The sequence below is a fragment of the Triticum dicoccoides genome, chromosome 3B (genome assembly GCF_002162155.2).
Source record: "Triticum dicoccoides isolate Atlit2015 ecotype Zavitan chromosome 3B, WEW_v2.0, whole genome shotgun sequence".
Taxonomy (NCBI): Eukaryota; Viridiplantae; Streptophyta; class Magnoliopsida; order Poales; family Poaceae; genus Triticum; species Triticum dicoccoides.
In genome coordinates, this window is record NC_041385.1 from 817,489,668 (window position 1) to 817,510,334 (window position 20,667).

Here is a 20,667-nt window from a genome sequence, read left to right on the forward strand (position 1 = left end):
TTGGCGCCCAGGAAAATAATTTTCATAATTCACGGAAGTGTGCTATTGATTTAATTTGTTTTTGCATCTGATTGGTACACAAATTACCCAGGTTGTCCTAATTTTTCAGAATTCTTGGAGTTACAGAAGTATTCGAGAGTTACAGATTACTAAAGACTGTTCTGTTTTTGACAGATTCTGTTTTCTATATGTTGTTTGCTTATGTTGATGAATCTATGAGTAATAACCGAGGGTATGAATCTATGTGTTGGAATACAGTAGATATTACAGCAATATGAATTTAGAATGAGTTCACAATAGTACCAAAGTGGTGATCTATTTTCTTATACTAACGGAGCTCATATGATTTTCTGTTGAGTTTTGTGTTGTGAAGTTTTCAACTTTTGGGTGAAGTTTCGATGGACTATGGAATAAGGAGTGGCAAGAGCCTAAGGGTGGGTATTCCCAAGGCACCCCAAGGTAATATTCAAGGACAACCAAGCAACTAAGCTTGGGGATGCCCCGGATGGCATCCCCTCTTTCGTCTTTGTTCATCGGTAACTTTACTTGGAGCTACATTTTTATTCACCACATGATATGTGTTTTGCTTTGAGCGTAATTTTCTTTTGTTATGATTTGCTTGTTGTTATTTAGAATAATGTTCTGCATCTTTATTTTTAATAAAAATGTCAAGGATAGCCTTTACCATGCTTATTTTGCAAGTATGCATGTTGCTGTTTCAAAACAAAAAGGTTACCGCTATTGCAAAAATTCCCTAGAAAATTCAGAATATGATAAAATGTTGAAACTTTTTGCATATTGAGCTCTGATAAATTTTCTACAGTGTGGTAAATTTTCATAATTTTCGGAGTTAGGAAAGTATGATGAATCTAGCATTCTTTACAGACTGTACTGTTTTGGCAGATTGCTTTTATGTTTGCATTGTTTGCTTGTTTGCAGAATAAGAGTGTGAAATATGCAGAGGTATTTAGTAGGCAATATCAAATAATAATTTTAGTGATTTTCTACAATAGAGAATGATAAGGTTTTGCATTGGTTTATACTAACCTTCCTCACCAGCTTTTGTTGAGTTTTGTGTGGATGAAGTTTTTAAGAATTAGGGAAACCGTGATATGAGAGGAATTAACGAGACGCAAAAGCTCAAGCTTGGGGATGCCCAAGGCATCCCAAGATAATATTTCAAGATGTCTCAAGCATCTAAGCTTGAGGATGCCCTGGTAGGCATCCCACCTTTCTTCTTCAACAATTATCGGTTAGTATTGGTTGAACCTAAGTTTTTGCTTCTTCACATGATATGTGCTATCCTTGCAATGTCATTTTTTGTTTTACTTTCTATTTTAATAAAGTACTTAAGTTCTGAAATTTTTAAACGAGAGAGAGTCTTCACATAGTTACATAATTATTCAACTACTCATTGATCTTCACTTATATCTTTCGGAGTAGTTTGTCGTTTGCTCTAGTGCTTCACTTATATATTTTTAGAGCAAGGCGGTGGTTTTATTTTGAAAGAAATAGATGAACTATCATGCTTCACTTATATTATTTTGAGAGTCTTTTAGAACAGCATGGTAATTTGTTTTGGTTATGAATTTACTCCTAATATGAAAGGCATCCAAGAGTGATATAATAAAAAACTTTGATATAAAGTGCATTGAATACTATGAGAAGTTTGATTCTTTATGATTGTTTTGAGACATGAGGATGGTGATATTAGAGTCATGCTAGTGGTGTAATTGTGAATTTTATAAATACTTGTGTTGAGGTTTGTGAGTCCCGTAGCATGCACGTATGGTGACCGTGGTGTAACAAATTTGAAGCATGATGTATCATTTTGATTGTCCTCATTGTGTGTGGAGCTCGGGATCGCGCGATGGTTAACTCCTACCAACCCTTCCACTAGGAGCATGCGCGTAGTGCTTGGTTTTGATGACTTGTAGATTTTTGCAATAAGTATGTGAGTTCTTTAGACTAATGTTGAGTCCATGGATTATACGCACTCTCACCCTTCCACCATTGCTAGCTTCTCTTGTACCGCGCAACTTTCGCCGGTACCATACACCCACCATATACCTTACCTACCTATTATGGCATTTTCATAGCCATTGCGAGATATATTGCCATACAAGTTTCCACCGTTCCGTTTATTATGACACTTTCGTCATTGTCATATTGCTTTGCATGATCATGTAGTTGAGATCATATTTGTGGCAAAGCCACCATTTATAAATTTCATACATGTCACTCTTGAATCATTGCACATCCCGGTACACCGCCGGAGGCATTCATATAGACTCATATTTTGTTCTAAGTATCGAGTTATAATTCTTGAGTTGTAAGTAAATAAAAGTGTGCTGATCATCATTATTAGAGCATTGTCCCATGTGAGGAAATAAAAAAACAAAGAGGCCAAAGCAGCCAATCAAAAAAAAAGGGAAGGCCAAAGAAGACAAACAAAAAAATATAAAAAGAGAGAAGGGACAATGCGACTATCCTTTTTCCACACTTGTGCTTCAAAGTAGCACCATGATCTTCATGATAGAGAGTCTCTTATTTTGTCACTTTCATATACTAGTGGGAATTTTTGTTATAGAACATGGCTTGTATATTCCAATGATGGGCTTCCTCAAAATGCCCTAGGTCTTCGTGAGCAAGAAAGTTGGATGCACACTCACTTAGTTTCTTTTATTTAGCTTTCATGCATTTATAGCTCTAGCGCATATGTTGCATGGCAATCCCTACTCACTCACATTGATATATATTGATGGGCATCTCCATAGCCCATTAATATACCTAGTTCATGTGAGACCATCTTCCTCTTTTTTGTCTTCTCCACAACCACCACTCTATTCCACCTATAGTGCTATGTCCATGGCTCATGCTCATGTATTGCGTGAAAGTTGAAAAAGTTTGAGAATATTAAAGTATGAAACAATTGCTTGGCTGAAACCGGGGTTGTGCATGATTTGAATATTTTGTGTGATGAAGATGGAGCATAGCCAAACTATATGATTTTGTAGGGATGAACTTTCTTTGGCCATGTTATTTTGAGAAGACATGATTACTTTGTTAGTATGCTTGAAGTATTATTATTTTTGTGTCAATATTAAACAGTTGTCTCGAATCTTATGGATCTGAATATTCTTGCCACAATAGAGAAGATAACATTGATAAATATGTTAGGTAGCATTCCACATCAAAAATTCTGTTTTTATCTTTTACCTTCTCGAGGACAAGCAGGAATTAAGCTTGGGGATGCTTGATACGTCTCCAACGTATCTCTAATTTTTGATTGTTCCATGCTATTATATTGTCCATCTTGGATGTTTTATATGCTATTTTATATGATTTTTGGGACTAACCTATTAATGTAGAGCCCAGTGCCCGTTTATGTTTTTTTCCTTGTTTTTGAGTTTTACAGAAAAGGAATACCAAATGGAGTCCAATTGACGTGCCAATTTTTGTTAATTTTTTATGGACCGAAAGAAGCCACCGGAGTAAAAGAGTCGGGCCAGAAGAGTCCCGAGCCATCCACGATGGTGGAGGGCGCGCCCCCCTATTTCGTGGATGACTCCGAGCCCCCCCCCCCCTGATGTGAGACCGACGCCAAAAATTCCTATAAATACAGAAATCCCCAGAAAGAAACCTAGCTCGGGAGTTCCGCCGCTGCAAGCCTCTGTAGCCACCAAAAACAAGTTTGGACCCTATTCCGGCACCCTGTCGGAGGGGGGAATCATCACGGGTGGCCAACTTCATCATCCCGGCGCTCTCCATGACGAGGAGGGAGTAGTTCACCCTCGGTGCTGAGGGTATATACCAGTAGCTATGTGTTTGATCTCTCTCTCTCTCTCTCTCTCTCTCTCTCTCTCGTGTTCTTGATATGGCACGATCTTGATGTACCGTGAGCTTTGCTATTATAGTTGGATCTTATGATGTTTCTCCCCTCTACTCTCTTGTAATGGATTGAGTTTTCCATTTCAAGTTATCTTATCGGATTGAGTCTTTAAGGATTTGAGAACACTTGATGTATGTCTTGCATGTGCTTATCTGTGGTGACAATGAGATATTCACGTGATCTACTTGATGTATGTTTTGGTGATCAACTTGCGGGTTCTGTGACCTTGTGAATTTATGCATAAGGGTTGGCACACGTTTTCGTCTTGACTCTCCGGTAGAAACTTTGGGGCATTGTTTGAAGTTCTTTGTCTTGGTTGAATAGATGAATCTGAGATTATGTGATGCATATCATATAATCATACCCATGGATACTTGAGGTGACATTGGAGTGTCTAGGTGACATTAGGGTTTTGGTTGATTTGTGTCTTATGGTGTTATTCTAGTACGAACTCTAGGATAGATCGAATGGAAAGAATAGCTTCGTGTTATTTTACTACGGACTCTTAAATAGATCGATCAGAAATGATAACTTTGAGGTGGTTTCGTTCCCTACAATAATCTCTTCGTTTGTTCTTTGCTATTAGTGACTTTGGAGTGACTCTTTGTTGCATGTTGAGGGATTGTTATATGATCTAATTATGTTATCATTGTTGAGAGAACTTGCACTAGTAAAAGTATGAACCCTAGGCCTTGTTTGTGCTCACTTTTATCATTAGTTACCTTGCTGTTTTTATATTTTCATATTACAAAAACCTATATCTACCATCCATATTGCACTTGTATCATCATCTCTTCGCTGAACTAGTGCACCTATAAGATTTACCATTGTATTGGGTGTGTTGGGGACACAAGAGACTCTTTGTTATTTGGCTGCAGGGTTGTTTGAGAGAGACCATCTTCATCCTATGCCTCCCACGGATTGATAAACCTTAGGTCATCCACTTGAGGAAAATTTGGTACCGTCGTACAAACCTCTGCACGTGGAGGCCCAACAACGTCTACAAGAAGAAGGTTACGTAGTAGACATCACACCACAACGCCAGACAGCGTCGACCTCCTGCGTGTGTCCATCGCCACACATCTGAGCAAAGCCTCCAATGGTCCATGCCGCCGAGAACCGCTAGCATGAATATGTAGAAATAAACACCGCTCCACCGAAGAATCCATTCGCTGGTCCCTCGAGCCCGAGTGCAACTCAAAGAATGCCGCCCCCAAGGGGGGGACGACACATGAATGCCGCTGTCGTCCGATCATCTGATCTAGGGTTTCCCCTGAAGGTATTGATTGGGGTTGGGAGCTTCACCTCGATGATGCCTTCATGAAGAAAATGATTATAAGCGCATCGTCATCACCGGCTCTGGTCAACGATCGAAGACCAAATTTCCATCCAGATCCGTTCCAAGAAATCCACCCGACAACCTGTGCACTGTCTCGACCGCCTTCAAAGCCTCAGATCTAGCCGCCTAGATTCGGCGACCAACCGCAACAGCAGTGCACCGTAGGAGACCTAGCGCACCGGCCACTACCTCAATGCGCCACCATTGGAGCTTGGGAGGAGGGCTCCCACCCCACCTCGCCAAACCACGGGAGCCACCGAGATGGATCCCGCACGCTCATCACTGTCTTTGATCTGAACCAATCCGCGACAAAACCATGAGATCGGCGATGCAGATCCGCCTTGGATAGGGACAACACCATGCCATGGTGCCGCAGGAGGCCCGAGCTTCACCCGCTGCCACCGTCCAGCGCCGCCGCCCCGGGATCCAGCTTCCACCGATAGGTCAAGACGCCGGCCACCGCGACCAAGGCCGCCATGACACCGCTAGCCCATCGAACGGCCGGCGCAACCAGATCTTCCTTGGAGTCTAGCAGCTCCACCGCACCCGCCCAGCACCATGCCGCTGCCTTGCATCGTCGCGTAAGACACCGCGCCGTCGCGACGCAGATCGGGGGAAAGCGCCCTGGCGCCAAGGGTGACCCGCCTCACCGATCTGGCGCGGGGGGGGAAGAGAAGAGAGCCTCTGCTGCCGCCATCAGCCGCCTGAGGCTTCGCCCGGCGACCTCCTCTAGCGGCGGTGGAGGGGAAGGGGAGGATGGACGTCCCCGGCGGCGGGGGCTAGGGTTTCCACCCAACCGCCCTAGCGGGAGGGCGACGAGGCTTGTGCTAAATCACATGTACATTATTGTGAAATATTTGAAGTGATCAGCATGTCCTATAAACATTTTTTGCTAGTCCCTTGAAATATTATTGAATAACAGACAAAAAATGTAAATCCAAGTGAGTATAAAAGTCAGTGGGAAGCAAATCGACCTTGAGAACGATCTGTACATTTCTGGTACCCATTGTATTGCATTAGCAAATTCTTGGGAGGACCCAAGAAAATGGTCTGTAATCCTCCATTGCTGGCCCTTGGTAGTCGGCAGCAAGTTTATGCAAAGATCCATCAACCAAAGAATACTCGATACACTCACCAGGGACCCTAATGAAGTACAAGCAGTTCCTTCGAACTGATAGATGATCTGGACCAAGGCAACCAGCAAACTGAAGAATATTAAAGAACAAGCTACAACCACCCACTACAGGAAACTGCTAATTTGTCGTTTGTGAGTGGCTTTGCCGTCAGCTTTTCATCGGGGTAGACGGCAAAGAAAGTTTTGCAATCAACTGATGACGGCAAAGTATGCCTGACGGCAAATCTCTTCTTTGCCGTCTGTCCGCACGGTGGCTGACGGCAAATCTAGAGAAAGAAAGACAACAAAGAAAAAAATATGGCAAACCGGCTCTTCACCGTCTGTTGTTTTGCTGGGTGACGGCAAAGGGTGGACACGTGTCTAGTCTGACGGTCGGTAACGGTGCCCTAATTTTGATGTCTGTTTTTTGTCATCTGCTGACGGCAAAGTCAGTAGCTTTGCCGTTTGTGTTCAGCCCTGTTGACGGCGAACTAATAGAAAAAAAACTGGCACCGAGCCTTGCTTTGTCGTCTCCTTTTTGTCCCAACGACAGCAAATTAATGAAATGTAAAAAAAAGAAACCCCCCCCCACGCATCACTGTCTCGACCCGCTAGGTTATCTGCCGCCACCGCCCGTCCCCTGCTCCACCGCGTCGCCGCCCATCCCTCCCTCCACCGCGCGGCCGTAGCTGGTCCCCGCCTCCACCGCGCCACCGCAGCTGGCCCCGCCTCCACCCCCGCCGCCATCGGGGCCCTTGTCCACGGCGCCCCCCGCTAGTCCTCCTCCAATGGAGCGACCGCCACCGGGCAGTCCTCCCCTGCCCTAGCGCCACGGCTGCTGTCGGTAGCACCAGCGCCGGCTCCCGCCTACGCATCCGCAGGCGCTGGTCGCCACCGAAGCAGGGCACCACCTCCCCCTCTGCCCTCAGCCCCCTCTGCCCCACGCCACGGTGAGCACGCTCCTATTCTGGCATTCTATTTAATATTCCCAAACTAGATTAAAAAACCATGTGAGCCGTTGATCTAATAATTTTAATGGTTAATACAATAGTTCATCTGAATCTTTTCCTGTTACCGAACAAGTCTCAACACAATGTACTGTCACAAACTCAAAACATGGTATGCACTCATCAGTACTTCAAAGGTGAAGAATTTGCTTCAGAACAGGGAGGAGTACCTAGCATGTATACTCCATAAAGCAAGTTTGGATAATATGGCTGTTCTGCAAGGCAAAATTTCATTTTTGATTGATGCTCGTTAGGAAATTAAATGCTCAGCTTCTTGCTTATTTTATTTAGGTTAGGTTTTGTTGAACTGCAAGATGATGTTGATGATGTTTTTATTAGATTGTTTTGCGAGTGCTTATGTTGGTTGTGCCGGTGCTTTTCATGTGCAGGGATTTTCTCTTCACCTCTAGGAGCACTGTCCGTCCCGTTGCCATTGCCATCGTCATTCGACTACCGCCTCTACGGTCTAGGGTTGAGCTTGACTGTCATCTCCTCCCCCTCCCCTATTTGCTTTGTTTCGGTCGTCATGGCGATGCCACTAGATTTTATTTTCATGTCAAGTCTCGTAACCTAGGCGTCTCCCGTTCGAAAGGGTGGCATCTATAAATATGCATGTCTTTGCATATTTATAATCGTCATCCTTTCGAATTGTCCACGTTATCCATGGACAGCCCGAGTACGTGCATATTGGGTTTCGTTTTCCATGCTCTACTTCGGTCCTCGGCAAAATTTCATCAGCGCCACCTTGTTGTTCTCCGGGTGCACATTCTCTCATCTTGTTATCGAGACATGTATCTGGAGAACAGCGGGGAGGTGCTGCCGAAATTTTGCCTCGGACCGGAGTAGAGCACGGGAAACGAACCCAATCTACACGTACTCGGGTGGGATTAGGACCCATCTTTACCTATTAGAGATAGGATTCAATCCATGAATGCCCATTTCTCTTTTGTATGGTAAAAAATTAAAACCATGGCGTAAATAATATGACAATGGTAATTAGTTGTCTATCTAGTCTTAATTACAATACACATATCTTGATGAATATGAATTTGGTGCCCCTACTGTTAGTGCAAGTACAAATATGGATGATCGTGAGTGGATGTACACTGGCCACCCTAGTCAGGCTGGCATGACCACTGAATGGGTGACGAAGACCAATGAATTTGTAGAGGCAGCATTTTCTAGAGGCCAAAGAAAAAGTTGGTGCCCCTGCTTGAAGTGTGACAACGGCAGAGAACAGGCAAAGAAGACAATGTGTAAGCACCTGCAGAAGCATGGGTTTAAGCGTGGGTATACCCGGTGGACCCTTCATGGCGAGCCTGAACGTAGCAGAGAGGAGGTGGTGCGTCGGCGAACCGACAACAATGGTACCTGGATCGTTGACATCGTAGCTGACTTCAACGATGCACGTGAAGAGGGATCAGAAGAAGAATCAGAGGAGTCTGCGAGGGCCTTCTTTGAAATGCTGAATTCCTCACAACAACCTCTTCACGACCACACAAACCAATGTCAGCTGGATGCCATTGCACAAGCAATGGCTATAAAGACCCAGTTCAACATGATCAGAGATTGCTTTAATTCGATGGTGACATCTTGGGGTCGCTCTCTCCCCGAAGGTCACAAACTGGCTAAAAGCTGGTATGAAACGAAGAAAATCCTTCGTGCACTTAAGATGCCCTATGAGCAGATACATGCTTGTCCAAATGGATGTGTCTTTTTTACGAAAGAGTATGCCGATGACAATTATTGCGCCAAGTGCAAAGCCTCTAGGTATGTCGAGAGAGACCTCGGTGATGGTACGAAGAAGCATAGCAAAGTCCCCGCAAATGTTTTTCGATATTTTCCAATCTTGCCAAGAATTCAACGTCTTTACTTTAACGAAGATACAGCCAAACAGATGACATGGCACAAATATGGGATAAGACGCGACAAAGATGATCATGGGAGACCAATGTTGATACATCCGTCTTGTGCCCAAGCATGGAAGAGTTTCGATCGAATACATCATGAGAAAGGAAAAGAGGCAAAGAATGCATGAGTTGCCATCGGAATCGATGGGTTCAATCCGTTTGGTATGGTGTCAAAGACATATAGTTGTTGGCCCATGTTTGTTGTTCCCCTCAACCTCCCCCTGGCGCGCTAATGCAATGCAAGCACATGTTCCTGTCGTTGATAATTCCAGGGCCCAAGTATCCGGGGAAGAATATAAGTGTGTACATGCAACCACTAATAGATGAGTTGAAAGAAGCTTGGGTGAATGGGATACCGACATACGACGCTGCTAGCAAAAAGAACTTCACAATGCATGTTTGGTACCAGTACTCACATCATGACTTACCAGTGTATTCACTTTTCATGGGGTGGTCTGTGCATGGGAGGTTCCCATGCCCAATGTGCAAGGCAAGCATGCAGTGCCGTTGGTTGCAGCATGGTCGCAAGTATTCTTGCTTCGATTTTCATAGACAACATTTGTGTCCTGACCATCCATTCAGACAAGACAAGAAGAACTTCATGAAAGGTGAAGTCGTTGAACACTCGGCACCACCTGAGATGACGGGTGAACAAATTCGTGGTCAACTAAATGCTCTCCAGCCTGATCCCAAACGTCCAGGGTATTTCTTGGGATATAATGAAGAACACGCGTGGACTCATAAGCCATGCTTATGGGATCTCCACTACTTTCACCAGCTCGAGCTTCCGCATAATATTGATGTAATGCACACTGAAAATAATATCACCGAGGCCATTTTTGGCACGTTGTTCAACATTGCTGAGAAGAAGAAGGATAATACTAAGGCTAGACTTGATGTAATGAAGCTATGTGATAGACCCGAACAAAACTTGCGACAACCCGAGGGCAAGAAAAGCTGGAGGACGCCAAAGGCGAAGGTTGTTCTTACTAGGGAACAAAAGAAGGAGATACTCATGTGGTTCAAAACTTTGGTGTTCCCTGATGGGTATGCAGAGAACCTTATGAGGGCAGTGAGTCTTGATAAATAGAAGCTCAACGGGATGAAGAGTCATGATTGGCACATATGGCTTGAGTGGTTAATGTCGGTGATGATTCGAGGCTATATCCCTGAGGATGATTGGGAAGTATTGGTAGAGCTTAGTTATTTCTTCCGTGTTCTTTGTGCTAAAGAAGTATCTCCTACTATGATAGATGAGATGGAAGAACGGGCCCCCGAGTTGCTCTACAAGCTAGAGAAGATCTTTCCACCAGAATTCTTTAATCCGATGGAACATATGATTTTACACCTCCCTTCCGAGGCAAGAATGGGTGGCCCTGTGCAGAATCGTTGGTGCTATGGACTTGAGAGAATGCAGAAGACTCTTCGAGCTAAATGTAGAAATAAATGTAGAATTGAAGCCTCCATAGCCGAGGAATTCTTGGCGGAGGAGATTACAAACTTCACGACATCATGCTATGCGACCAATATTCCAAGCTTGCATAATGCAAAGTCTCGATACAATACTGGCGACCCTAAACATGAATCCAAGCTCAGCCTCTTCAAAGGGCAACTCGGACCTGTGGGTGCTTCTCGTTCAATGAATTTGGATCCGAAAGAGTGGAAATCGCTTACGTTGTATATCCTCACCAACCTTCAAGAAGTGCGGTCGCACAATGAGTAAGTGTTGGTACATTATGTAACATTTACTCACATGTTTCTCTCTTAACTCCGCTTATTTCTCATTGGGCAGTGAATTCATTGCCCAATTCTTGAATGGAGGGGTCGAACGTGATTCACTCGAAGAGTATAAGCTTCTTGCTGGTGAAGGAGACGGCAATTATGGTTTCATTTCTTGGTTCAGAGAAAAGGTAAGGTATACTTCATGGAACACTTGAAGTTGGTATTACATGCGACTAATACACCTATCCTTCCCTCTTAAACTTGTAGGGTACGTCAATATTGGACAAAGAGTTGAAACAAGTTGCTAATGGGTTTGACTATAAGGTTGGTACATTTGATAAATACAACATCAATGGGTATCGCTTCCGCACACATGGGAACGAGGAACGTCAGGATGTTCTAAAATCAAGAAACATGGGAGTGTCGGTTATTTGCAATGGAGTTGAGTATTATGGAAGACTTGTTGAAATATACGAACTGCATTACTTTGGGGCAAATCCTCCAAAAGTCGTTGTCTTCAAATGCCCTTTGTTTGATCCGAAGAAGGTTAGGCGGAGGGATGATATTGGGCAAGTCGAAATTCGACAAGACAGCAAATTATAATGTGAAGATGTCTATATTGTGTCTCAACAGGCGACACAAGTTTTTTTATCTCAAGTACGCATGTCAAAAGAAGTACCATAAGGGTTGGGATGTCATGTACGATGTGCCGCCACATGGTAAACATCCTTCCCCCAGTGAAGAGGATTATCAACCTCACATTGACCCTGACACATATGATGGAGAATTCTTCCAAGAAGAACATGGGCCTAGAGGCCGTCTCAACATCCATCCACGCATGGAAGTACACATTGACAGTGAAGAAGAAGAAGTCGAAGAGGAAGAAGAAGAGGTTACGAACGTGGAAGACCTCTCAATGCTTGAATGGTTACGTCAAGGCATTGCCGATGAAGGTGACGATGACGGTCAACATGAGGATAACATCCTTGACGACACGTATGATACTGATGATGAGGCTAGAACTGACCTTGAAGAAGAGACGGATTGTGATCCAGATGATCCAGACTATTTTTAGTCGTAGTGTTGAACTGTAATGTTGATTTTGTACTAGTTGCTTTACCACGACCCAGATGACGATCTCAAACATGTTGTAATGTTGAATTTGTAATATTTTTGCACTTATTCTTATCTATTTTAAGTATAATGTAGTTTCTGTACTATAAGTGCTTGGTAATTCTCATTGCGTATGTTTTTTAACTTATGCTTATTTATTTGAACTATAATGTATTTGTACTACAATTGCATTGGTAATTCTCATTGCGACAATTGTTTGAACTTATGCTTACTTATTTAAACTATAATCTTGTATGTACTAATTGCTTTGCTTTTTGTCATAGCAGGTGAGTGAAGCATGGTGGGCCCGCAAAGGAAAAAGCCCTCGCTCCCCCTAGCAAGATCTTTGCTTGGCAGTTTTATCGCCGATCCTCCGCCTTCCTCTCAACCTCAGGCATGTCGAGGAAGAGGAAAAGGTCGGGGAAGAGGTGCACGTGGAGCAAATGCTAAGAGAAACCCGGTTCAGCCTCCCTCGCCACCACCTGTCGTGGCATCGCCTGAGGATGAGAGGGTGGAGGACGAGCCGGTGTCTCACTCCCCCGTGTCTGAGAGGGTGGAGGACGAGCCGATGTCTCACCCCCCCCCCCGTCTCTGAGAGGGTGGAGGACGAGCCGGTGTCTCACTCCCCCGTGTGTGAGAGGATGGAGGAAGAGCGGTTGTCATCGGAGGCCTCTGACGAGGAGGTCCCGACCTCTGACAAGGAGGCATCGACCTCTGACGAGGAGCATGCTGGTTTCATCCAAGTTGAGGAGGGTCGGTCCATGTACCTATGTGGTTTCTCAGGCCTCCCGGAACGAGGGCTTCCTGTGGAGGAGAGGCCATGTATTTCTCCATGTGGAGAAACGCAACTAACTTTGGCTTCCCATTTTCTACTTTCAATGTATGCAACAATTGCTAATAACTTTGGCTTCTCATTATGTAGTGGTTGGAAGAAAGCTGGAGCTAGCAGGGGAAAGTACCGACACGTGAACGGCGTCCTTGGGATCCTCATTAAGCAGCATTACCCTGGCATGGTTACTTTTCCTAGGGAGGGCAAAGTTCCCGAGCCAGCACGGACATGGGACCATGTAAGTGCAGCTAGTGCCCCTTAGTGATTTTGGTGTATTGAAGACTTATAGGTTAAGGGACTAATGCGTTTGTGAGTATACACAGGTCTATAAGTCTATGAGGAGTTTTATATTTACAGAGAAAGTCGACCCCTAAAAATGAAGTTCTTCAACTGAAGACTTTGATATTCTGAAGACTTTCTGAAGACTTTGAAAGTGAAGAAATTGGTGTGACCTTGAAGACTTGGTATTCATTTGTGGAACATGAAGCGTGAAGACTTTTGTTTTCATAGTTTCATTTTCTCCTTCTTGAGTCATAGGAAACACCGTACTGTTAAAGGGGGTCGAGGAAATACTAAGGAAAAATTTCCATGTGATGCTCAACTCAAAATCCTACACCTACCAATCCCTTCGAGTGAAGCCTTTGGAAATCTCATACAGTTCAGTCACTTTCTTCAGTGACAGAGACGAAGTTCTTCTGGTCACTGATGAATTTGTTCTGACTGAGGAGTTAGGAATTCGTCGGTGCAAATTACCTACACAGTGAGGAACATGATAGCCCTGAGGAATTTGAGAGTCAAATTTCTGAGCGTTGCTGTGCTGCGCGCAAGCTGTCCCAAAATATCTTATCCACCTAACGGTCATATCATTGAGGGGCATTTATGTCTTATCATGTCGGGCTGCTCCCTAGGCTATAAATAGCCGCCCCCTACAACCACTAGCTGGTTGGTTGCTCCGAGAGAACTTGACACTTGTCATTTGAGTGCAACCCATCCTCCGAGGACTTTGAGCGAAAATCATCAAGTGAGGAAACCCAAAACCAAACCCCTACAAACCCAAAGTGATTGAGCATCACTGAAGAAATTGATCCTGCATGGATCTGACGCTTGTTAACTTTGAAGACTGTGCTTCTTCCAGACGGTTAGGCGTCAAGGTCTAGAGCATCCAAGAGGAATTGTGGATTGCCGAGTGACCAAGTCTGTGAAGGTTTGGAAGTCGCCTGAAGACTTACCACGAGTGATTGGACGAGATCTGCGTGATCTTAGTTCAAGGAGAATACGGTGAGGACTGGGTGTCCTGAGCTGCGTGCTCAGAGACTGGGTGTCCGGGACTGCGTGTCCTCGAGTTTAAATACTCAGCCGCTCCAACCAGACGTACAACTGAGATAGCAGTTGGAACTGGTCTACCAAATCATCGTCTTCACCAACCTAACTGGTTCTATTTCCTCAACCCCTTCATTTCCTCATTATTGTGTTGAGTGTTTGTTCATATCTGTGTTTGAAGACTTTGACTGAAGACTTTCTCAATTTCCTCAGTTCAATTTCTTCAGTCTGTTTGTCTTCATCTTGTGTTATCCTGTGATTACGCTTTCTGTACTCTGTGCTAGTCTTCATTTCATCATGATGACCATGCTTGTATTCTGTTATGCTTACTTCTGAGTACTTATTCCGCTGCTAATAGTTCTTCACTAAGGAATTTCCTCACCGGCAAATTCCTCAGTGAAGAATTCATAAAAATCGCCTATTCACCCCCCCTCTAGTCGACATAACGCACTTTCAATTGGTATCAGAGTGAGGTACTCCCTTGTTCTGTGTGATTTTGGTTTAACCGCCTGGAGTTTTAGTTATGTCGACCGCAGGTATGATCAAGGTCTCGCCTGGGTGTCCTACCTTTGATGGGACAGACTACCCCTACTGGAAAAACAAGATGCGAATGCATCTCGAGGCAATTGACAACGATCTCTGGTATGTTGTGGAAAATGGTGTTCCCTCTGTCACACCCTCACTGAACGCTACCGATGTGAAGAGATTCAAGCAACTCGATTCTCAAGCGAAGAATATCATATGTGGCCATCTGAGTAAAGGACAGTATGGAAGAGTGAGTGCTTTGGAAACTGCTAAGCTTATCTGGGATAGGTTGTCCAAAGTGAATGAAGGAGTCTCAACTCAGTGCGACTCTCGAGTTGATGTTCTTCAGAATCTCTTCAACCGCTTCAAAAGACTCGACAATGAAAATGTCCAACAAACCTTTGATCGCCTCACTGACATCTTAAATGAGCTTCAAGCCCTCGGTGCCGCTGACATCACTGACCATGAGGTGGTGAAGAAACTGTTGAGATCACTTGATTCCTCATTTGATACTCTGGGTCTGATGATACAAGAACGGGCTGACTACAAGTCTCTTGATCCTGCCGATATCCTCGAAAGGCTAAATACTCACGAGTTCCAGCTTGCTAAAAAGAGAGATCTCTATGGTTCATGCTATGGCAAACCACGTGCCCTGAAGGCCAAGGTTGTGTCTGAGTCTGAATGTGAGGACTCTGGTAGTAGCCTTGGTGATCCTGAAGAATTGAGCCAGGAGCTAGCACTGCTTGTGAAGAAATTCCAGAAGTTCTCAAGAAGTGGTCGCTTTGGAAAATCCTCAAGAAGCAGTGATTCCTCATCAAGTGACTATAAGAGAAGACTGTGCCACAAATGCAAGAAACTTGGTCATTATATTCAAGATTGTCCTCAGTGGGAGAAGGAATTGAAGAAGAAGAAATACAAGGATAACAGTTCTGATGATGCGAAGAAGAAGAAGAAATCGTCAAAATCCTCGTCATCAAAATCCTCGAAGTCTTCATCTCACAAGAAGAGCAGCTCCAAGAAGGCTCGGGCATTCATTGGCAAGGAAATGGACTCTGAAGCTGAATCTGAGGAAAATGAGGAAGAGGAGGAGTCTGAAGAATCTGAATCTGGTGTGGCGAGTCTGGCCTTCGCTACTGCTTTCGTTAGCAAGTCCATCTTCAACACTGAAGAAACTGACCCCACCGACAAGCCTGATGAAGATAATGATGACTACGCTCCCACCTATTGCTTCATGGCAAAAGGTGCAAAGGTACTCAAATACACCTCCTCTGAATCTAGTGAAAATGAATCTGATGAGAATCTCAAGCCCAGCTACTCTAAACTTGCTAAGATTGCTGTAAAACAACAAAAGGCTTTTGAAAAGGTTCAAAACATTCTAGACAAAAGTGATGACATGTTAGGTGAAGAAATGGATCGCACTAAAGCCCTGACTGAAAATCTTCAGAGACTTCAGTCTAGGTTTGATAACCTTCAAAGTCATCATAACACTCTCTTATCTGATCATGAGAAACTTTCTTCTGAATTTCTTCAAAGAAAGCAAGATCTTGAGAAGCTAAGAGTGAGTTATGAAGATCTTCTGAAGGAGCGCGATTCATTACTAGCTCAACAAATCAGTGCTACTCAAGAAGAATTTGTTCCTCCATGCTTAATGTGCATTGAACGTGAATCTGCTAATTCTTCACCTGAATGTTCAAATGCTTCAACTGTTACAAAATCTTCACCTGCCTCTGCTATCACTAATTCCTCATCTGAGGACATTGCTAGTATCACTAACGATGCAGGGCTGAAGGAATTGTACACAACAGGCATGTACAAAAGCCTCAAAGGGCATCAGATTCTTTGTGATGTGCTCAAAAAGCAGATCCTCAACAGAAACCCTAGGAAAGAGGGTATTGCTTTTGAGAGGAAACTCAATGCTGATGGAACATATTGGAAACCTGAGCAGTACCCCAAAACCTCATGGGTTGCTGCAAAGGGACCTCCAGTTGATCCATCTAACTTATCTGGCTTTACATGTGAATCTTCTCATTCTTCTGATGAGTCATTTGACTCCAACTATAAACTGTTCAAAAATCAGAATGGTGAAGTATTTGCTAGATATGTTGGGACTAACTGCAGGAACGGTTCACCTATGAAGATAATCTGGGTTCCCAAAAGTTATGTTGAAAGTCTTCAGGTAAATTTCCTCATGACACCACCTGTGAAGAACAAGAATCCTTGATCAAACTCTTCATATGGACCTAATTCTTCATATGGATCCAAGTCCTCATATGGACCAAATTCCTCACGTGGATCAAATTCCTCAAATGGATCAAAGTCCTCATATGATAATCATCGTGCTATAACTCTATTTCGCAGGGTAGAGCTAAGGGCTATGAATATGCACATTATTCTTCAAATCATTATGTTCATAAGTCCTCGAAGAATTTCTCTGCCTATTCATATGCTTACCCTAACCCCTCTTATGTGAAACGAAATGGTTTGGCCTCTATGCCACCATTCTCTTATGGTGTTCGCAGAGTGATGAACTCTTTGCCACCCCTTCAGATGTGGGTGGTGAAGAAAAAGAACTAATCTCTTCTGCAGGGTCAGGTCTCCAGACGTGCTTTAACGTCTGAAGAATTTGCTGGGGACCTGACAAAATTGCCTGAAAGGACGCAGGCTAATCATGATGAAATGAACTTCCATTTCACACGTCCTCACACTGCTATATCTGTTTACTGCTTGATGAAATTCATCTGATGAACTTGATATCATATTCTTCATTGATGAAGCATATGAGATTGTAAGTTACACTAATTCATCTGCAGGATGATCAACCCAAAACCACTGAATGGGTCCTCGATAGTGGATGTACAAATCACATGACTAGTGACAAGAATCTTTTGATGGATGCTCCCTTATCACCGTCACATCTGAAGCATATCATCTTTGCTGACAAAGGCAAAAGTCAGGTATTGGGTCTTGGTAAGGTTGCGATCTCTAAGGATAAACACATGGACAAAGTCATGCTTGTTGAGTCCTTAGGATACAACCTTGTGTCAGTCTCAATGCTTTGTGATCTTGATATGGTTGTTGTCTTTGGCAAGTATCGCTGTGTTGTGATTATGGAAGCTGACAATTCTAAAGTCTTCGAAGGCTTTAGGAGAAGAGACTTGTATATTGTTGATTTCTCTACAGGACCACAACCAGCCGTGTGTCTACTTGCAAAAGCTTCAGAAGGCTGGCTATGGCATCGACGACTTGGTCACGCAGGCATGAGGAATTTGCACACGCTTGCGAAGAAGAAGCATGTCATTGGCATTGAGAATGTCAAATTCCTCAAGGATCACTTATGCGGAGCCTGTGAAGCTGGAAAAATGACCAAGGCCAAGTATCCAGCAAAGACTATCATGACCACTACTCGTCCATTCGAATTGCTTCACATGGACCTCTTCGGACCTAATCATTACTCTGCAGTCACTAATGCTGCATCTCTATATGGTTTTTTCATTGTTGATGATTACTCTCGATATACATGGGTACACATTGTTACTTACAAACATGAAGTGCAGGAAGTCTTCAAACGATTTTCCTCGAGGGCTTCAACCAACTTTGGTGTGAAGATCAAGCACATCAAAAGTGACAATGGAACTGAGTTCAAGAATTCCGGTCTTGATGACTATCTTGATGAACTTGGAATTACTCGTGAGTTATCTGCTCCCTATACTCCTCAGCAAAATGGCGTCGTGGAGCGCAAGAACAGAACTCTTGTTGAGATGGCTTGCACTATGCTTGATGAATACAAAACGCCTCATCATTTTTGGATTGATGCAATTGATACTGCGTGCCACATCATCAACAGAGTATATCTTCACAAATTCTTCAAGAAGACGGCCTATGAACTCCTCACTGACAAGAAACCCAATGTGAGTTATTTCAAAGTCTTCGATGCTAAATGCTGGATTAGAGATCCTCACCACAATTCTAAATTTGCACCGAAAGCACATGAAGGTTTTGTGCTTGGTTACGGAAAGGACTCGCACACCTACATAGTCTTCAACAATGCTCTTCACAAGGTTGTTGAAACTGTAGATGTGCGGTTCGATGAAACTAAGGGCTCACAGAGAGAGCACCTACCTTCTGTGTTAGATGAACCAGCACCTGAGGATTCTATCAAGTTCAAGGCAACTGAGGATGTCATTCCTGCTGAAGAACTTGCTAAAGAATTCATTCCAGTACGCGAAGAACGTCGAGCTGATGCACCTCAAGACAATGCTGAAGACAATGGTGCTGAGGAAAATGATCAAATACCTCGACGACAACCAGCTCATCCTCGCGTTGCAAAAGAAGTTCAAGTTGACAAGATCATCGATGACATTGAAGCGCCAGGTCCTCTCACACGCTCAAAAGCTTCACATTTATCTAACTTTTGTGGGCACTATGCTTTTGTATCTATCACAGAGCCCACTAAGGTAGATGAAGCATTGCTGGAGCCGGAGTGGATTCAGGCTATGCAAGAAGGATTACATCAGTTCGAGCTCAACAATGTCTGGGAACTGGTCAAACGTCTAGATCCCTGCAAGCATAATATCATTGGCACAAAGTGGATCTACCGCAACAAGCAAGATGAAAATGGCCTTGTGGTGAGGAATAAGGCATGACTGGTAGCTCAAGGCTACACACAGGTTGAAGGAATTGATTTCGATGAAACTTTTGCACCTGTTGCTAGACTTGAGGCTATTCGCATATTACTTGCTTATGCTAACCATCATGATATCATCTTATATCAAATGGATGTGAAAAGTGCATTCCTCAATGGTAAGCTTGAGGAAGAAGTATATGTTGCTCAACCCCCAGGTTTTGAAGATCCAAAGAGTCCTGACACAAATGGCCATCTATGCACTGATGAAAATGGTATTGACTTCGATCACAAGGTATACCGCTCCATGATTGGTTCTTTATTGTACTTATGTGCATCTAGGCCAGATATAATGCTTAGTGTTTGCATGTGTGCCCGATTTCAAGCTGCACCGAAGGAATCACACCATAAGGTTGTGAAGCATATTCTTCGATATCTAGCTCACACACCAATACTAGGATTATGGTACCCGAAGGGCTCTGCTTTTAATCTCATTGGATATTCTGACTCTGACTATGCTGGTGATCATGTGGTCCACAAGTCAACTTCTGGCACTTGTCATTTCCTCGGACGATCTTTGGTTTGTTGGTCCTCGAAGAAACAGAACTACGTATCACTGTCCACTGCGGAAGCTGAATACATTGCTGCTGGCTCTTGCTGTGCTCAACTGCTTTGGATGAAGCAAACACTCAAGGACTATGGCATCAATGTGAAGAATGTGTCTCTCCTCTACGACAATGAGAGTGCCATCAAGATTGCTCACAACCCAGTTCAGCACTCAAAGACAAAGCACATTCAGATTCGTCATCATTTTCTTTGTGATCATGTGTTGAAGGGCGACATCTCCATCGAGCACGTGAAGACTGAAGAACAACTAGCTGATATCTTCACTAAGCCCTTGGATGAGAAGAGATTTAGCAAGTTGCGGTGTGAGCTAAACATCTTAGAATCTTCGAATGTTCTTTGAAAAGGACACACATCCTAACACTTATGCAAAATTGATGACTTAGATGTGCAACACATGAAGAAACATTTTTCTTCAATCAATGAAGAATAACACTCTAAGTGTGAAGAAATTAATTAAGAATTTGATTCTCAGAACCCTACGACAATTGTATGCGGTGTCTGAAATCATCATTCTTATACGGTGGGTCACGCCACCACAAAAAGTTGAAAATCTTCAATTTGAGTTTTTCCTCAGTTTTGAAATTCTTCAGTTTTTCAAATTCTTCAACTTTTCAAAATCTTCACTGTTTCCTTAGTTTTTCTTCATTG

At 43.6% G+C, this 20,667-nt stretch overlaps 1 pseudogene; it reads right to left on the reverse strand.

Annotated features, from left to right (window-relative positions):
* Positions 1–6,247: 6,247 nt before the first annotated feature.
* Positions 6,248–20,667, reverse strand: part of LOC119280160 — a 26,033-nt pseudogene continuing 11,613 nt past the window's right edge.